General features: G+C 44.7%; 1 pseudogene; it reads left to right on the plus strand.

Moving 5' to 3' along the window:
- The first annotated feature begins 351 nt into the window (after nt 1-351).
- Nucleotides 352-20858, plus strand: part of LOC145396199 (protein FAM200C-like) — a 36147-nt pseudogene continuing 15640 nt past the window's right edge.

Raw genomic sequence — 20858 nt, forward strand, 5'->3', positions numbered from 1 at the left:
ACTAACCAGTGAATTGCACAATTACCTTTTTTTTTCCCATCCCCTGGTGTGCAAAAAATGAAGGAGAAAAGAATTTTTTTTTAGCATTTATTTATTATAAACTTGAAGTTAAACATCTAGGGCATCATCTGGTAAAAAAAATAATAATAATATCTCTGTCTTTATGAAGGGCCATGCTTAAATTTACGTAGTGAAGTAGCAAAATAATGAAAAAAAAATATTTTTTTGTTTATTATAAACTTGAAGATAAACATCCAGGGCATCATCTGGTGAAAAGAAAAAAATCTCTCTCTCTCCATCTTTGCGTAGCGCCATGCGAAAGTTTGCATAGGGGTCAAGTAATTAACGGTGATGCACGACCAGCGCAGCCCGAGCTGTGGCTTGCAACGTAACACTACCCAGCCTGAGCTGTGGCTCGCAATCCACGGGCCAGAGAGGAGCTGAGAACAGTAATAACTGAAAATGAGGCTAGGATTAATGATAGCCTTTAACTCCTCTGGATGCATTTCAACTGAGGCTTTGACACCAGCTCATAAATTTTATAGCAGAAAGTTCTATCCCATGATAGACAATAATGAACTAGGACATCTGCATGAGGGATATCAACGTTTGAAAAATGTATTGGATACCTGGAGAAAAAAAGTATTGGTCACCTAGAATAGACATTGGGGCGAAGATTATCTTTTGAGCCTCAGAGAGAGATTTTATGGGGGTTAGGCTGACAGCAACAAGTCAGTCATAAACTTAGGAGATATAATCATCATAAAAAAAAGAACAACCAAGATCACGGTGGCCATTAGCTATAGTCATCTTCACACATTCAGATTCAGAGGGGGTGCTGAGACTTCTAAAAATTATATGTAGCGGACATATCAACATAAAAACCATTGATAACTTCGTACCCCTTGAGTTAACAGCTACCCAAGAGACTGTGAATTGTGGAGAACAATTGGGTCCTGATGTGGGACCTAGAAGGCCGCAGCACAGGTTTCTCGAGATATATGGAGAGATCTCCTGGCTAGGGGCCACATTACATGATACAGGGTATCTTTTTTTGCCCAGCCCCAAAACTGTGGGAAATATTTTCCCAAGAGTGGAATCTGTGATTTTCCTCTTTATAATAGTTGTCCATGATGAAACAGGAAAAAACCAGAGGGCGTTTGACTAATTCAAGCAATTTATTAACCCAGAGATTGTGTTCTAGTTCTAGTTAATAATTCTTGTCATTAACCCGCCGCATGCCAGAGCCATTTTAAAACGGTCTGACATAATTCCGTGCCCAGTGCCAGTGCCGTTTTAGAATGGTTTAAAATTTAAAAAAATTCACTGTGACTGCATTTTTCAAGATTCGTGGATAAAAATTGGCAGGCATGTATGGTAACTATTCCTCTATCATCCCTCAGGCTGTCAAGGCCATACACTCACTCATTCCCCCCCTTATGCATGCTCTGCCTCACTCTGCCTGTGTGCCTCACCCAGTGCTGTACATAGTAAAGGCATTTTGTAAATATTTTCACATAAATGTAAGTTATAAATATTTTCTTGTAAGTGTAAGGACTATATAGTGAAGTCAAGTTGTAAATACCTTCTTGTAAGTGCCAGGACTGTACATAATGAAGTCAGGTTGTACCTATCTTCAAGTAAGTGTAAGATAATGCATTCACAGTGAGAAAGACACTCAAATTATGATAGATGTTGAAGTCATACGTAATCAGAAAAATGTACTGAACATTGCTATACTGGTACCTTCCCAGCATAAATACTTGAGTATGCCTTACATAGAAAATGGCTTTCTCTCACCTATGTGGTGAGCAAGAGAGAGTGGGTATACCTGTATACGAGTAGGCAGGACTCAATAAAACCCATTTCCGAGCTTTGGTAAGCATTTCAATGGTGAAATTCATTGTTTTCACATCAAAATCTATCATTTAGCCAATTAAAAAAGGTTGAAAAATGTCCAGCATGGAGGCGTCCCATAGGGCTAAAAATAGCTGGCACATTACGAGTTAATAAAGTAAATGCTACTGTGTTTAACCTTTGTGGAGAGCTCTATGGAAAATATGTGTAAACACTTACGAAGTTTCCCTTGTCATGACCGTGCCTGCGTGGTAGGATGACATGGTACCCTGCTGGGAAAATGGAGTAAGGTCTAACATATCTTCACATAGATAAAATGAATATTTAGGTTTAGTTTTATTTAAAACTAAGATTAACTTGTTAAGTTGGATTTTCCTTGTAAATTTCATGAAGTAATTCACTGTACTTAGGTAACTGTAATCAAATAATATGCGGCATCTCTGAATCCTATGAGAAGAGAGAGACTCAGCATTTATCAGCTGTTCCTAAATCTCGTTTGAGCCGCACACTATAAAAACTAGCACCATGGCGCTTGGAAAGGCCCAGGCAAACAGACTGAGACCTCAAGCCCTTCGTCATCTGTTAATTCCGACTCTGTCTAGCTAAGTAAACTTTATGATTTGTCCAAATAGGGGGAATTAGCTAGGATATAAGGAGATAATGACTGATGAGTTAGAGTATTAATTATACAAATTTACTAAGAGACTTATAGTATTTAAATTTAATATTTGTTGTTAGACTAGCACTCGTCAGAAAAGAGAGTGTAAAAGGGGTTTTACATCCTGTTTTAATTTCACAGTCGGCGGACTGACTCTGACAGAAAGGTAAATGGGAAGCTATGTGCGGAATTTTTTTTTTTTTTTTTTTTTTTTTTTGACCTGTCTGGTTGAGGGTCTTCAGTGGTGAGTGAATGGGAGTGTGACTCATTCAACTCCCCGCTGAGGGGGGTCACCTTGACGTGGTGGCGGGGCTTGAAGCATGGCTGGCAGTGCCACCTATTTTGGAGGCAAGCCTACATTTGTAGGGTTTGGCATTTGTCAGTGTCGTGGACCAAGCACCCCCTACATCACTGGTAGAGGAGGCCTACTGGTGATGTCAGTCCCTGCCCATTTGCCATCTAGGGCGGGACTGTTGCCTCCCCATGTGTTTGCCGTGCGTGGCGTCCCGTAATGCTGGGAGACGGGAGTCCTGGAGGTTGAGTGATGCTGCATGGTGCGCCCTGCAGCTAGCAATACACCTCTTTGGTCCTTTATTCTGGCTAGACGGGTGGCCTAGTTGGGCCCGACCAGGTCAATCGGCTGGTCACTGGCTAGCCATCCAGGCTAGTCACCTAGTGGCTTTAGGGTCAAGCGGGCACTGGGGGACCTGGTGGCTCCTATCATCCTGGAGTCACCCTTGTCAGGGTCCCTTGGTGGTTACCTGCGTACACTTTCCCACTACCTCTGGGGTCGCCAGTGGTGCTTTCCCTGGCATATGGCCTCCCCTTGTTGGGCTCCATGGTGGGTGGAGGGGTGGGGGAATGAAGGTGGTTCTCTTTGATTATGGCTTCATATAAATCTTTTGCAGCTGACGACCCTGGTTCCGTCCCTGACCATCCATTACAGTCTCCCTCCTGTGTGCCTCCTGTGCCTCTGGCTGGTGAGGCCCATATTGCCACCCTGGAACCATACCTTCCTGGTTCCAGTGGTTTAAGGTCAGTGGTCACTACAAAGAAGAGCCGGCAACAGACAACATATTGTGGACATGCCCGTGAGGTCCTGCCGGGTGTCTTTGAGAGGGTTGATTTCACAAGGTACTACACCATTCGTACTTTGGATGGTCAGCCTATTGGTAATCTGGACATATTTACTATTCATTGGCGCATTGTGTCAATCTGTGGGAGAGAGCCGAAGATCTCACCTCAGGGGGATGGTAGCCTGCTAGTGGAGGTTACATCCCCTGAGGAGGGTTCCCGGCTGGCTGCCCAGTGTAAGGACCCGGATGCACTGTTCACTTGTGTTCCCCATGCCTTTTTTAATCATAGTCAAGGTGTTGCTTTCTCAAAAGACTTATTGCGTTACAGTGAAGAGAAGCTGCTTGAAGAACTCCAGGTCCACAGGGTGGTTAAAGTGGAAAGGTTTCAGAAGAAGGTTGATGGTGTTCTTACCCCAACTCCATCCTTGTTGCTGACATTCGACTGTACTGTTCTGCCTTCATCCATCAAGGTGGCTTGGTTGTCTCTTAGGGTCAAACCCTTTGTCCCAAATCCACGACGCTGCTACCACTGTCAGATGTACGGGCATGTTGGGCGAGTCTGTCGTCGTTTGCAACAGGGCCTCCCAGTGGTGTGTGTCAGTTGTGGAGCATCCACTCATGCAGGACAGGACTGTCCTGGACCTGTTTGTTGTTTGCACTGTGGCGAGGCACATCCTGCTTCATCTAAAGACTGTGCCCGGTTTTGCTTGGAGAAAGAGATCCTCCTCATCCGTAATCGGGATAAAATAAGCTTTCCTGAGGCCAGGAGTAGAGCCATGTCATCTGTTTTCCGTAACGGAGTGTCTTATGCGTCAGTTTTGTCCGGTCATAGCCGTCCTCATCGTCCTGTCCAGCAGCAGACTCGATTTCCTCCTGTTGTGTCAGCTCCTATGCCTTCATCTGTCGATCCCATGCCAGTGCAACAATCTCCCACACTTGCGACGGTTGCCGCTACAGTTCAAGACTTGACCTCTACATCTATGGTATCCCCTAGTAGTCATGGTGCACATTCTTCATTTGCTAAACGTCATCGTGGTTCCTCAGAGTCTTTGAGTCTTGAAGATCCTCCAAGCAAGGTGTCGGTCGTGGAGTCCACATCCTCTGTAGTTAGTCCATCTGTGCAACAGCCCTCGGACCCTGCTTCTGGGTCTTCGGGGGCTTCTGGGGTGTCAGGTCAGTCTGGCACCTCTTCCTCCGGGGAATCGGATGTTCCTCCTCCGGTTACCTCTGAGGATCCTGTCCTGCCCCCTCCACGTTTGGAGGCCAGGACCCCAATCCCTCCTGCTCGACCTCTTGGTTCACTGGGGGCCCCGGGCAGGGTTCAGAGTAGCTCTTCCTCTCCTGCTGGGCAGCGACCGGTGTCTGTGAAGTCTCCCAACACTTCGCAGACCCCAGGCCCTCGTTCCAGCCATGCTGCTGCCCGTGGGAAGCCCCTTAGTGGGCGTATCCGCATTGCCAAGAAGATTGTCTCCCAGGGTCGCTCAGTGGTTTCCACTAAGTGACCCTTTCTTTTGTGTATATAGTTCCTCCATTTTAATATTTTTAGTATTTTTTTATGGTTTTCTGTTTGTCCCTCTCCCCTGCCCCTTTTTATTTCAATAGTTTTAATGGCTAATATTATTCAGTGGAACTGCCGTGGTTTACGAGCCAATTGGGAGGAACTCCTTTGGCTTCTGGCTGAGTATTCACCTGTGTGTGTTTGCCTACAAGAGACAATGGTTGGTGATGCTGCGCCTCCCAGTCCACCTGGTTACCAGGTTTTTTATTCAGATCCTCTTCCTGGACAGGGTCATGGTGGGGGTGTGGCTATTCTATTACGCAGAGACACACCTTTCACTGTTGTGAATCTTAACACTCCACTGCAGGCTGTTGCTCTCCAGATTTTCCTTCCCCGTCGTTATACACTGTGCTCTTTGTACCTCCCTCCTAGTGCCACTATTGAGAGGGTTGATCTTGAAAATCTTATTCGTGCACTTCCCTCACCCTATTTCTTGCTGGCTGACATGAACAGTCATCATCCCCTGTGGGGTGGCTCCACAGCTGATGCTAGAGGTACTATGTTAGCCTCCATTGTGGAGGATGTGGACCTGTACATTTTAAATTCTGGTGAAGTTACTTACTTCCATAGTCAAACGGGTATTTTTACTTCTATTGATTTGTCTCTGTGCTCTGCAGGGATAGCCCTGAATTTTACATGGGCTGTGTTACCAGACTTACATGGCGGTGACCACTTCCCTATTTTATGAAGATTGACACAGAGTGCGCCTCGGCGTCGTCTTCCCCGCTGGCGCTTGGATAGGGTGGTCTGGCCGGTTTTTGAGGAGCTGTGTTCCCCGAACCGATGTGTGGAGGATTTTGTCAGCACTGATGCTGCTGTTGAGTATTTCGCAGACTTACTACACTCGGCGGCACTGCAGAGTATTCCGAGAACAGCTGGTCACTTTCCTTGCCGTCCAGTTCCCTGGTGGACTGATGAGTGTGCTTCTGCTGTTCGGGCTAAACGTGCTGCTTTCTCCCAACTTCGTCGTCACCAAGGTGACCCTGGTTACTTAGCGGCATATAGGAGGGCCCGAGCTCATGCCCGGCGGGTTATGAAGGAGGCTAGGAGGAAGTCTTGGGCATCATTTGTTTCTTCAATTTCTTCACAGACTCCTCTCACAAAAGTGTGGAAACGGGTGAGGAAGATTTCAGGGAAATTTCCCGTTCCCTCCCCTCCGGTTTTATTTCATGCAGGTGTGGTGGTGGCTCATTCTTCGTCTGTTGCCGAGATATTTGCAGCTCTCTAGGAAGGACACCTCATCCCCGTCGGCACGCCGCCGACGGCACCTGGAATCTTTGGGCATTAGTTTTCCATCTACTGCGGAGGAGTCATATAATGTTGCTTTTTCTGCTTCTGAACTTCAGACAGCATTGTCGCAGTGTCGCGACTTATCTTCTGGCTTGGATGATGTCCCATATGCCTTCTTACACCACTTGCCTGATGCAGCCCTTCATTTTCTGTTGTCACTGTATAACAGAATTAGGTGCAATGGTGGGTTTCCGACCTGATGGGGTGTTGCTGTGGTTCTCCCCATCCCTAAGCCGGGTAAGGATCACTTGCAGGCCACTAATTATCGCCCTATCTCGCTGACATCTTGCCTTTGTAAGGTCCTTGAAAAGATGGTGAATAGTCGGCTCATGTGGTACTTAGAGAAGGGTGGTTACTTGTCTCCAGTCCAGTGTGGGTTTCGGAAGATGCGGTCGACCACAGATGCTCTCCTTTCTTTAGAATCTTCCATCTGCCAGGCTTTTGCAACTAACCAGCATCATATCACAGTGTTCTTTGATTTGGAGAAGGCGTATGACACTTCCTGGCGTCATGGTATATTGCAATCTCTTTATGAGTTTGGTCTCCGTGGGCAACTCCCCACTTTTATCCGGGAGTTTTTATCTAATCGTTTTATTCGGGTCCGAGTCGGGAGTGAGCTGTCTACTGCACGTCCCCTTGAGGATGGTGTGCCACAAGGGAGCATACTAAGTGTTACCCTTTTCGCAGTGGCAATTAATAGCGTTATTTCTGTGCTCCCTGATGGTGTTCGTGGCTCTCTCTATGTTGACGATTTATCAATCTCTGTCACTGCCTCACGGATGTCAATGGCAGAAAGGAGGATGCAGATGGCTCTCAACCGTGTCTCTAGATGGGCTGATGAACGAGGTTTTCGATTTTCCTTCAAGAAGACTGTTGCCATGCATTTTTGCCGCGTTCGTGGAGTCCACCCTGACCCAAACCTTTTTTTAGATGGGCGTCGTATTTCATGTTTAAAGGAAACCCGGTTTTTAGGGCTGATTTTTGACAGCCGGTTGACTTGGGTCCCTCACTTGAGGTACGTAAAAGCTGAGTGTCTCAGAGCATTGGGTCTCTTGAAAGTTTTAGCGCACACATACTGGGGAGCTGATCGCAAGACCCTCCTCCTCTTGCATCAGTCTCTGATTTTATCCAAACTTCATTATGGATGTGAAATTTATTCCTCTGCCTCAGAAGCCCGGCTTCGTATTTTAGATTCCATACATCATGCTGGTGTTCGTCTCGCCACTGGGGCATTCCGATCTTCCCCGATTTCGAGTTTGTTGGCTGATGCTGGTGTCCTTCCTCTAGACTTGCTCCGCTCTTCCCTTTTGATGAGATGTTGGTATCGCTTATCTCGTCTCCCAGACTCCGTGCCCTTTCTCAAGGTCTCTCAAGATTCTTGGTCACCTATTTTTGCCATTCGGCCATCCTTTCCAAAGCCCTTTGGTTCCAGGGTGCAGTCGATTATGTCTAGCTTCTCTGTTCCTTCTGTGCCGATCACTCCCCACCGTGTCCCGAGGGTGGGCTACTAGCTTCTCCCCAGGGTGACATTTTGTCGTTTCTTCTCATCTAGTAAGGCCTCCCTTCCTTCTCAGGTTTTATTTTCTTTGTTTTTAGAGCATGCCTCTTCTCATGGGGACTCCATACCAGTTTATACTGATGGATCTAAGTCTGATGCGGGTGTGGGCTTTGGTGTGGTGTTTCCCACCTTCTGTCGAGGTGGGAGCCTCCCTGTGACTGCTTCTGTTTTTACGGCTGAGCTGACTGCTATTTTATTTGCCCTTCAGATTCTCTTCACTCTCCCCCACACTGCTTTTACTGTTTTTAGTGACTCACGAAGTGCTCTTTCTGCAATGGAGTCTTTTAACCCCTTAACCGCGGGGCGTCACTTTCGTGACGCTCGGCTACAATGGATCATACCGCGGGGCGTCACTTTTGTGATTCTGTGTTATTTTGAATTATCCCAGGCTCTCAAGTGGTGGCTTGTATCATATATCAGTACTGCCAATGTCCAACACTAGTCAGCACTCCAAATCTCATCTGTACTCCCATCCATTGTTGACATTTTAGCTATTTTACCCCCTTCCTGACTCCCCTCCCTACCTGCCCTCCATTACCCTCTCCTCTCACTTCCCACGCCGCGCTGCGCTATGGAAATTTCCCCCTTCTCTTTCCACAGATTTCATCCATTGAAATAAGCCCTATGCCCTATATTTTTACCCAATAATATATATCAAAAAAAAAAAAGGTAAGTGATAGTGTTATACTCCAGAAATTGCCTAATTATCACCTGACAAAACCTCATGTGCATTCATTCGCTACATTACCACGGTAATTTCCCCTTTGATTTATGCCTTGTAATCGATGTCTGTAATAAAAATATATATCAGAAAGGAAGGGAGAATCCTAATTGACATTTACATTCACCTGGAACTACCTATTTCTATATTTATTGCCGAGATTTTCTACCTATAAAAAATTAGCATGTAAGTTAGCAGCAGTAAGCCTAAAGTGTCATTGTCAACCCTTCCCTTCTCAGATAATTTACCCCCTTCGTGACTCCCCTCCCTACCTGCCCTCCATTACCCTCTCCTCTCACCTCCCACGCCGCGCTGCGCTACGGAAATTTCCTCCTTCTTTTTCCACAGATTTCATCCATTGAAATAAGCCCTATGCCCAATATTTTTACCCAATAATATATACCAAAAAAAAAAACAGGTAAGTGATAGTGTTATACTCCAGAAATTGCCAAATTATCACCTGACACAACCTCACGTGCATTCATTCGCTACATTACCACGGTAATTTCCCCTTTGATTTATGCCTTGTAATCGATGTCTGTAATAAAATTATATATCAGAAAGGAAGGGAGAATCCTAATTGACATTTACATTCACCTGGAACTACCTATTTCTTTATTTGCCGAGATTTTCTACCTATAAAAAATTAGCCTGTAAGTTAGCAGCAGTCAGCCTAAGTGTCATTGTCAACCCTTCCCTTCTCAGATAAGCCGCGGCATTTAGTTCCTTGTCCTCCACTGCAGAGACAACATGTCGCACTCGCGCCCCGCCATTCCTGCCGCTTCTGCGCCCATTGCAAAGGGCCCCGTGACCTCTACCCCCAAGAAAAGTGTTGAGGCAAGCAGGAAAGGCCTCGGTGACTCTGCAGTGGCACGAGAACTTGCTGAATTGTCGATGATAATAATGGACAGCGATTTTGACGATTCCGGTGAATCGTGTGATGAGCCGGGTGAAGTTATCGCGCCAGAAACAGCGACAACAAGTGCTCCTACCAGTGAATCTGTGTCTAGCTCCAAGGGAAAGGAGCCTTTAGTGCAGGAAGGAAAAGAATTTGGGAAGGGAGTGAAAAGGCGGCGTGTTAGCCCCAGAACAATGCCCCCACGTGACCCAGCCCGCCATGAGTCACGAGAGCATTCACCTCCCCGTTCCCCAAGCCCCACTTTACTCATCTCGTCATCATCGTCGGCTGAGTTATCTCCGGAGTCTTCGTTGTCGGAGTCACCACCAGCATCAACAGTGAAGGCCGGCCGTAGAGGTAGAGGTAGATCTAAGAGAGTGAGAAGTAGTGTAGCTAGTAGGGTAAGGGCTGCTAGTGCTGTACGGCAACCTAGGGTCAGTGCGAGTGACCTTGACCGAGATAAGCCTCCCTCTCAGCCAACCTCCACCACCACCACCACCACCACCATCCCTCCACCGCCACGCCAGGGAATCCTGGACGCCTTCGCGTGGACGGAAGGGTCAGATTTTGTCCCCGAAAACCTGGTTTTCGATGAGAGCTCGTCAGGAGTTCAGCCTGCCTTCACTATGGACGAAAATGCTGAGTGTGTCGACTACCTTTTGGCCTTCCTAGATGACGAAGTCATGCAGCACATATGTGATGAGACCAACAGGTTCGAATCACAACGTGCTGCTAGTGGTACAGGTGCAGCCAAGATGCAACAGTGGACCATGCTGGGAGTGCAGGAGCTGTATGTGTTCTTTGCCCTCATGCTTCTTATGCCACACTCCAAGAAGCATGAGTTGGAAGAATACTGGTCCATGGACCCCTTACTACCCTCACCGACCTTCAACAAGTACATGGCCAGAGATCGCTTCCGGAACATCATGGGAAACCTGCACTTTGCCGATAATGATGTACCTTCCCAAACCGACCCACTCTGGAAGATCCGGGAGATTCTGAACAGAATGAAGGATAAGTTCATGTCATTCTTCCACCCATTTCAGAAGGTTGTCATTGATGAGTCCTTGGTTCTGTTCAGAGGACGTCTTCGGTTTGTCCAGTACATTCCAAGCAAACGCCATCGCTTTGGAATTAAGTTCTTTGTACTGTGCAACTGTAAGACAGGGTACATCCTTGACTTCGTCATATATTCAGCCAGCACTGTCGATCTCGATAAAACACACCCCCTTGGCTTCTCAGGCTGTGTAGTGAAAGTGCTCCTAGAAAAGTATTTTGGTGGGAATCATGTGCTGTATACAGACAACTACTATACAGCACCGAAACTTGCCAAATACCTTTCTGAGCACGGCATTGGCTCCTGCGGCACTGTGAAAAGTAATCGTGCCAACTTCCCCAAATTCCCAGAGGCGGGAAACTCGCAGCGAGGAGACGTGCACCTACGCAAGTCTGAGAAGATGCTGGCAATACGGTGGCATGACAAGAGAGTCGTGCACATGCTCACCACCGTACATAAGGGGGAGATGAGAGACAGTGGGAAGGTCGACCGTAGGACAGGCGAACCTGTGATGAAACCTGATGCTGTGTTGGACTATAATATAAACATGCGGCTGGTGGAAAAGTCCGACATGATGATTGGTGAGATCGACTGCCTCAGGAAGAATACTAGGTGGTACAGGAAAGTTTTTCTGCATCTCATAGATATGACGATGCTGAACGCCTTCATCCTGTACAAGATGAAGGTAAAGCCACCCAAGTCCTTCTCCCTGAGGTTATTCGCCAGGACTTGTGTCCAGCAGCTGCTGGAAAAATATGGTAAGGTGCAAGCAGCAACTCCAAGGCGCCATCCAGTTACACTTCCCGACCGACTTGAGCAGAGGGCGTATATGGATCGGCACAGACTTGAGCTAATGCCTGCCACAGGGAAAAGGAAGGCTGCGATTCGCAGGTGTCAGGTATGTGCGCATACCACACACCGCACACCTGAGCATAAACGCACCTCTTGGCAGTGCGCTGAATGCCAGGTTCCCCCTCTGTGTAACCTGCTTCTTCGATTATCACAACCAGAAGCAGTTCTAACAGTGCAAGTGTGGAAGCAGAATTATTTGAAAATAATGTGTAAATAATGTGTAAATAGCAGGTGAAAGCAATGGATGTTCAGTTCATGTGACTGAACAGTGTATTATAGTTTCATCTTACTGAAAGTGACAGTGAATAACATATTGTAAGTAAAATAGAAGGGTAAATATTGAAAATAGAATAGAAAATGTAAATAGTAATGTAAGTAATTAGTAATATAAGAATATGAGTACAAATAATTTATGTTATAACAGTGAGAGTGAATCCGTGGCTCTCTACGTATTTTACTGACTGAAAAATAGAATGACTTCAGTGACAATAAAATAATACGACTGAAGGAAACTTATGGAGAAAGACTCCAGATATATATAAGTGTAATATAGTAATAGAAATATAAAGTGTGAGGGGTTTTATGAATAATAAATGACAGAGTGCCTAGAGCGAACTAGCGCAAGTGCGGCGATCAGACGCGCTCGTAATTTCCATTGCTTTCACACAGTTTTTTTTTTTAGTATGGATCCCAAACTACTTGAAAATGGTAGAATAGTGTTTATAGTGTTTGTATCTGGCTGTGGTAATCATATAACGGGTTGTCGGGAAGTGTAAAGTGGAGACTTAGTTACCCTACTTCAGAGGTCTCCACAAGTCCTACGGAAACTGACGAAGGCTCAACAATCATTCCAGGAGAAAGCTGAAGGTATGTGCTATAAGCATATATAATTTTATTATTCTAGGACTAATAACTGATTTTTAGCAAATATTTTTTGAGAGTCTGTTGGAGCCCAAATAACCCCGCGGGACACGCAAGTAATTGGTAAACAAGCCTGCGGTGTAGGGGTTAATCCCTCTCATCCTTTGGTTTTATCCATTTTAGAGTGGCTTTTCCTTTTAGGGCGTCGTGGACGTCGTGTAGATTTCTGTTGGGTTCCAGCTCGTGTAGGAGTGGCAGGGAATGAACGAGCTGATCAGCTGGCCAAGGCGGCAGCGGCTCGTCCCCCTCTTGCACAGTCCCCTCTGTATCGTCTGCCTGCTGCAGATATGCGCTCCTTTATTGCCTTCAGGGTTTGGTGTTGTTGGCAGGAGCATTGGGATGCTGTGGGTGCCAATAAGTTGCGCTCGATTTGCCAGAAGGTGGGCTCATTCAGTTACCAGGGCTTCCCTCGTCAATGGGAGACTGCTTTGTGCCGCCTCTGCATTGGCCACACCCGTTTCTCTCACGGTTTTTTAATGGAGAGGGCTCCTCCTCCATTCTGTGATGACTGTCTAGTTCCCTTAACTGTTCGGCACCTGTTGGTGCAGTGTCCTAGTCTTGAGGATTTGCGGCGCCAGTTCCTCTCTGACCACCAATCGGATGGTGGTGTGTATCATCTTTCCTCCGTGCTTGGGGAGGATGCCTGTGTCTTGGGAGGGGCAACCCTCTCCTTTGTGAAGGAGGCAGGACTTCTTAAGGATATTTAGAATTTCTCCTTTTTGATTGTGTGGCTTATCCTCTGTTTTTTGTTTTTTGTTTTTTACTTCTTTGTTATACGGCGGCATATGACCCTGGCAGTTGCGCCACCATGATTATTATTAAAAAAAAAAAAAAAAAAAAAGACTCATTCAACTGGGAATCTGTGGTTGGTTTTCATTCTATACTTTCTTATCCTGATGCTCTGGACTCTACTTCAGCCCACCTTGGCATTAAAATGGTAGGCTGGATGATGATGATGACGGTCAAGTGAGGGATGGATTAATGCACAGGCAGATAGATAGACAGGGCGATAGACGCATAGAAGATTAAACATGATGTACATATATTGATAGATTTTTTGTTTATAAAAAACAGAACGGAGGAAGGAAAAACAAATGAGTAAAAAAAAAAAATCCATACACCAGATTACTGGCGTTTTCCGTTCATAAAATATCTGAAACAGTTAGACTTGAACAGCTGTGGGTTGAAATTTGGAAGGAAACAACTCTGGGGAAGCGAATTCCAGAGAGATGCAGTTTGGGGAATGAAAGAATTCTGATAGGTAGAAGTTCTGCAATATGGCTGAGTGACATTCCAGTCATGTGCACTACCAGATGCCCATGTAGCACGAGGGAAGGCATGGAGAGGTGGCACCATGGACGCAACTTCGTCTGAGCATTTGCCAAAAAAATATCTGTAAAATAATGCAAGGGAGGCAACATTCCTTCTTACATGCAGGGGAGGTAGTTTATATGTAATGAGAGGGTTGTTAATGATTCTAACAGCTTTGTTCTGAATTTTGTCTAGTTGTCTTAATGCAACCTCTCCACAACCATTCCACAAGGGTGAGCAATATTCAAGCTGAGAGCGCACATGACTTATAAATTATAGCTAACTGCTCATCGGCGAAGAAGTTATGGACTCTGTACAATAATCCAACTTTCTTTGAGGCGGTTTTAGCAAGTGATCTGACATGAGAGGTCCAGCTGAGGGCAATGTTAAGTGAGACGCCAAGAATTTCAATACTTTTGGAGATGGGAATATTAGTAGCACTGAAGGTAATGTACGAATCTGGCAATATCTATCTATTAGTAAACTGTATATAATTAGTTTTACTAGCATTAAAAGAGACAAGGTTGTTTTGTCCCCATTCACTGATCGTAGATAGATCTTGATTTATGGAGATGGCTGTACTAAGTTGAGAGGTAGAGATATTAGACTTTGTAAATGGGTGTCTGAGTGTGAATGAACTATGCGGTGTTGAGTCATCTGCATATGAGTGAATGGGATTGTGGGTGACAGATAAGAGATCATTAATATGAAACAGAAATAGGGTTGGCGACAGAACTGATCCCTGCGGCATGCCGGCGTTGATTGAGTGGAAATTGGAATATACATCATGTACTTTTACTCTTATTTTCCTGTCACTAAGATAAAAAGAAATCAAAGGAAGAAAAGACGTTAGTCCATAGCAAGGGAGTTTGGACAGCAGAGAACGATGCCATACTCTGTCGAAAGCTTTGGAGATATCAAGAGCTACTGCATGAGTTTCTCCAAAGAGATCAATTGATTGATGGATGGTATGAGTTAAGAGATTGAATATGTCAATGGTGGATCTTTCGTGGCGAAAACCATATTGCCTATCACTAATTAAGTTGTTGGATTCAAGACGTTTAACAATGTGCTTATTAATTAAAGTTTCAAATACCTAACCAAGAGAAGATGTGACAGCTATTGGTCTGTAATCGGAGGGGTCAGACGAACTTCCTTTCTTCGGAATTGGGTGGATATTGGCTTCTTTCCAAGAATTTGGGAATAAAGAAGTACGTATGCATAGTCTGAATAATTTACCTAGGACAGAGGCAAGTTCAGGGGAACACTTTTTCAAAACAATTGGCGGAATTCCATCTGGGCCAGGAGCTTTGTTGGCAGGTAAATTGTCTAGGATGGATTTTACGTATCTTGTCTGTATTTTAAGTGGGGCAATTTTGGGAGAATCAAGTTTTAGTACTGGGACATTCTGGCTGGTATTGTCTATGGTAGAGTTTCTGGCAAAGGTACTGGCAAAGATATCTGCTTTCCCATGGGGGTCATTTGTAATGTTGCCAACTGAAGATTTTAGTGGGGGAATGGAAGATGACTTGTTAAAGTTATTATTGAAAGAAGAAAGAGTTGACCAGAATATTCTATTGTCATTAGGGTTGTTAAGTAGTTTTGATGCTTGCTTTTGAAGAAAGTTTGATTTAGATAGATTGAATACAGCTTTTGCATGATTTCTAGCAATTTTAAATTGGGAGAGTGATTCAGATGTTTTTTATTTTAAGTAAGAGTTATATGCTAATGACTTTTGGGCTGTTGCTCTGGCACAGTTGCCATCAAACCATTTTGGATAGTTCGATCTTTTAGTGAACTTTTGGCTTGATATGAATAAATCCATACCAGCTACCCAATGGGTAGAATTGGGATCACTAGAGAAGAAAGACTGCCATGGAATGTCAGCAAGATAATTTCTAAATCCATCCCAGTCTGCCCTATCAATGTGCCATCGGGTCACACTGACAGGTTCAGAACGGGGAGGTGTGGGAAGGTTAACTAATGAGGCTTTGATGAGATTGTGGTCAGAGGATCCAAGTGGTGACAGTACCTCTATCATGTACTGATCTGGATTATTTGTCAAGAATAAATTCAAGAGATGGGCATTATGGTCAGGATTATCATGTATTCTGGTTGGTTGCTTTACCAACAGGGGTGAGATTAAACGATTCCGCAGACATCTCGCACTCTAGACCAGCGTCGTCAGTCCGGGCAGAATGCAATAACCATTCAACATTGTGTATGTTAAAATCACCCAAAATGGTAATTTCAGTGCCAAGGGCAAGGTTAAGGTTACTCAACTGAGTGGATATGGAATCAAATACACTGGGTTCCGAAGAAGCATTGGGAGAACGATAAACTACACAAATATATTTAGCAATGTTTTGACAATTTAGTTTATATAATGAGTAATCAAAACTGGATGAACTGAAGTTTAAAATAGTGTCAACTGCATATTGGGATTTGATATAACAACAGGTGCCACCTTTGTTACGGAAGTTTGTAAGGAGATGGTAACCGGGAAAACAAAATGGAGATATATCGGTAGAGGGTGAGATTTGTGGTTCTGTGAGGAAAAGGGCCAAAGGGGATATGGACTGAAGGAAAAAATGAACTGAGTTTAAATAGATGCGTAAATATAACATAATAGATAGATACATAGATAGATAGATAGGTATATCGAGAGAGAGAGAGAGAGACAGAGACAGAGACAGAGACAGAGACAGAGACAGAGACAGAGAGACAGAGACAGACAGACAGACAGACAGAGACAGACAGACAGACAGACAGTCAGACAGACAGAGACAGAGAGACAGACAGACAGAGAAGACAGACAGACAGAGAGGAAGGGAGGGAGAGGAAATATTGAGAAAAAAGAAAGCTGATGTTGAGAAAAGAAAAAGAAAGGAGATAAGAGGCTGGAAAGGGGAATAAAATGAAAGGAATGAGAAGAAGGGATAAAGAAGGAGAAAAGGAGAGAATGGAGTGTGAAAAAATAAAGGGCTCAAGTGAATGGGATAGCGAAGGAGGGCAGAGAGAGAAAGAGAGGTTCGGGAGAGGATGTTTTGAGGAGACAAAGTGAAGCAGAAGAAAGGAAGGTGGTGGGTACAAAACCAGAGCAGAAGAATTCAGGAAAGAGAGAAGGGAAGACGGAGGAAGAAAGAAAATGGGTGAATGAAGGAGGAAGGACGAATGGAGAGATGGAGGGAGGAGATGGTAGGATAGAAAGAAGAGGGAGAGGAAGAAGGGAGACAGAGGAGAAAGGAAGGATGGAAGAAATTGAGAGAGGAAGGTGGAAAAAAATGAAGGGAAGGAAAAAAATGTGAGAGTAGGTGAGGAGGAAGGAAGGAAGGAAGAAATGGTGAGAAAGGGAAGAAGAAGAAGAAAGAGGAGAGAAAACAAAGTAAACGGGAGGATGAAGAAGGAGAGAAAAGGGAGGAGAGAGAGAACAAAGTAAGGAGGAAGGGAGCGAGAAGAGAAAGGGGGAGAAAGCATGCATTTTCGTACCACTGAAGCGTAATCTTCTTCCTGTCCATTCCCTCACTTCTGTCTTCTCTCCCTCCTTCCCTTCCCAATTCCCTCTCTTCTTAGTTACCTCCCTTCCGCTCTCTCTCTCTCCCTCCCTCCCTCCATTCATTCTTCCCTTCATCCCTTCTTTCCAAGCTCCTATCTTTCCACCTCTTTTTCTTTCTTCCCCTTCCCTTATTCCATCTCTCTCACATCTCTTCCTGCTTTCATTCCTCCCTGGCTTCCCAGCTCTGCCCATCCCTTCCTCCTTTCTTTCCTCTCCCGCCTTCCCTGCTTACTTCTCCATCCTCTCTCTCTCTCTCTCTCTCTCTCTCTCTCTCTCTCTCTCTCTCTCTCTCTCTTCCCATGCTTCTTTCCCCTTTCTTCCGTAGCGTATGCTGTAAATACGGTAAGAGAAAAGATTCTTCGAAAATAATAATAACGATGTTAATATTTTTGTATTGATTATTGTTGTTGTGAGGCTGATGGTGATAATGTTATGGTTATGGTGTTAGTATAGTGATGAAATAGTGATGACCGTGTTGATGATGATGATGATGATTATGATGGTTTTGGTGTTGATAATGACTAAGCTGAAATTTTGAATAAGAACGAAATTATGAGAGAGAGAGAGAGAGAGAGAGAGAGAGAGAGAGAGAGAGAGAGAGAGAGAAACAGACAGACAGACAGACAGACAGACAGACAGAGACAGACAGACAGCGAGGGAGGGAGGGAGGGAGAGGAAATATATTGGGATGAGGGAGAAAACACAGATGATGCTGAGAAAAGAAAAAGAAAGGAGATAAGAGGCTGGAAAGGGGAATAAAATGAAGGGAATGAGAAGGAGGGATAAAGAAGGAGAAAAGGAGAGAATGGAGTGTGAAAAAATAGAGAAGGGTTCACGTGAAAGGGATAGCGAAGGAGGGTGGAGAAGAGGTTCGGGAGAGGATGTTTTGAGGAGACAAAGTGATATGGAAGAAGAAAGGAAGGTGGTGGGTACAAAACTAGAGCAGAGGAATGCGAGAAAAAGAGAAGGGAAGACAGTGGAAGAAAGACATTGGTGAAGGTAGAAGGCCGAATTGAGAGATGGAGGGAGGAGGTGGTAGGAGAGAAAGAAGAGGGAGAGGAATAAGGGAGAAAGAGGAGAAAGGAAGGACGGAAGAAATTGAGAGAGGAAGGTGGAAAGAAGGAAGAGAAGGAATAAAAGTGAAAGTGAGGAAAAGGAAAGGAAAGAAGGAATGGTGAGAAAGAGATGAAGAAGAAACAGGGAAAAAAACAAAGTAAATGGGAGAATGAAGATGGAGAGAATAGGGAGGAGAGAGAGAGAACAAAGTAAGGAGGAAAGGAAGCGAGAAGAGAAAGGAGGAGGAGGGAGCAAACATTTTCGTACCACTGAATTGTAAACTACTTCCTGTCCATTCCCTCCCTTCCTTCTTCCCTCCCTCCTTCTCTTCAGACTTCCCTCTCTTCTTACTTACCTCCCTTACCCTCCCTCCCTCCCTCCATTCTTTCTTCCCTTCATTCCTTCATTCCAAGCTCCTATCTTTCCACGTCTTTTTCCTTCTTTTTCCCGTCCCTTATTCAGTCTCTCCCACATCTCTTCCTGCTTTAGGTCCTCCCTCGCATCCTCGCTCTGCCCATTCCTTCCCTCTTTCTTTCCTCTCCCCCTCCCTTCCTGCTTGCTTTTCCGTCCTTTCTCTCTCTCTCTCTCTCTCTCTCTCTCTCTCTCTCTCTCTCTCTCTCTCTCTCTCTCCCATGTATTCATCCACCTCCCTTCTTTCCTTCTGACGCTTCTCTCCGTCCCTACCGTCTTTCTTCCCTCCTTCCTGGTCTTGTTTTCTCTTTTCTCCTGTCTCTCCATCCTTTCTTTTTCTCGCTCAGCCCTGACTCAGGCTTCCATTCCTTCCTGCCTCTTTCACTCCACCCCCATCTTCCCTGCATCACTTTTCCCTTTCCCTTTTCCCATTTTCATGCCTTATTTCTTCCTACCATCACCATTCTACCCTCATGCAGCCTTCTTCTCCCTCTCTCCTTCCCTTCCCTTTGCTGATATGCTCTCTCTCTCTCTCTCTCTCTCTCTCTCTCTCTCTCTCTCTCTTCCTATACTTCTTTCCTCCTACGTGTGTAGAGTAAGCTGCCATAAATGCAGTAAGAGAAAAAAAAATATGGAAATAGTAATAATAATAATGTTAATATTTTGCTGTTGTTATTAATGTTGTTGCTGATGGTGATGGTGATACTGTTATGGTAATGGTGACAGTACAGTACAGTGATGAAATGGAAATGACCGTAATGATGATCATCATGATGGTTTTGGTGCTGATAATGATTAAACTGAAATTATAAGAACGAAAATGAGAGAGAGAGAGAGAGAGAGAGAGAGAGAGAGAGAGAGAGAGAGAGAGAGAGAGACTTACATCCACCCCGATTTATAGGTGTATGGTATTGACAGCCGGTGTAATATCCAGGAATATACCCTTCTCTCTCGTATTACTGTTGCTTTATCTCCATTAATTCAATTACCTTTTCTTCGTTTCATTCAGACTTTAGCAAAACCTTTACGATAGATAGCTTACTTCCCGTTGGTACGATGGCAGAAAAAAAACAGTGCTAAGGCCTTGCATCTTTTTCATAGCACTTATTCTTGACCAGAATTATATTCTTTTGCTGAGCTTTTCCTGTAGCACTGCATTCAAAATGAAGTTAAAGTGAACATAGTGTAGTGAAGGTGTAGTCTGAATATTCAAAACCCCTGCAGTGAAAAACGCCTTCTCTAAACTGAAGAAAACCATATAGAGATAGATTATGAAAAAGTACTTCCTCACACTAATGCAATTATATCGTTGAATCTGGTGACGTTTTTCTGTTTTATACTTTGTCTCTAGACTTTTTTTTACCTTAAAGAAAGACTTTTCTGACTGGAGGAGTTATAAGTAACCTTCACTGTCTCCCTGGAAACGCGATGTTTCTTATGATGAATAAATTTATCAGGAAGCAACGATGATAATAATGACGTTACTGGACTGAAGGGATGAAGTCCCTGACAAGGACATAAATCTTAACTACAAGGAGATATTACCCAGCTTGGGACTGCCTTCTAGTCGTTATACACGTCACTCTGAGTACATAACTTATAACTTACTGTTGCTGAAGATATTGCTGTAGTAGTGAAGGTGTTAGTGAAGGACTGCAAGCTCAAGCTGTCCCTCTCCTACAGTCAGCCAGTCATCGTCCTTTCGAGGAATAAGGAAGAAGTTGAGGGACGGTTGTACAGTATAATCGCGCAGCTCCTCCTACCGGGTATGCCGCTGGTACCTCGTGAAGGCGTCCCATTCCAGCACAGTTAAAGGTTAAAAGCAGTCTTCCCTTACCCTCTGGCAACAACATAAATATTGTTGTTTTTCTTGCCGCCACCAGGTGATTTATTCAACAAACCAGTGTTCCATCGCCGCCTGAAGGTAAACAGTCTACACTGTATTTGTGGGTTGGTTTGAATATAAGGAATGGGATTGGGAATGGGTGCTCGTTGTTGTGGTGGTAGTGATGGATGTGGTAACTGTGGTAGTAGTGATGGTGGTGGTAGGTGAGGTGGTTGTAATGGTTCCACTGATG

This window comes from Coenobita brevimanus, chromosome 4, assembly GCF_032717465.1.
Source record: "Coenobita brevimanus isolate Jiangsu-jjx chromosome 4, ASM3271746v2, whole genome shotgun sequence".
Classification (NCBI taxonomy): Eukaryota; Metazoa; Arthropoda; class Malacostraca; order Decapoda; family Coenobitidae; genus Coenobita; species Coenobita brevimanus.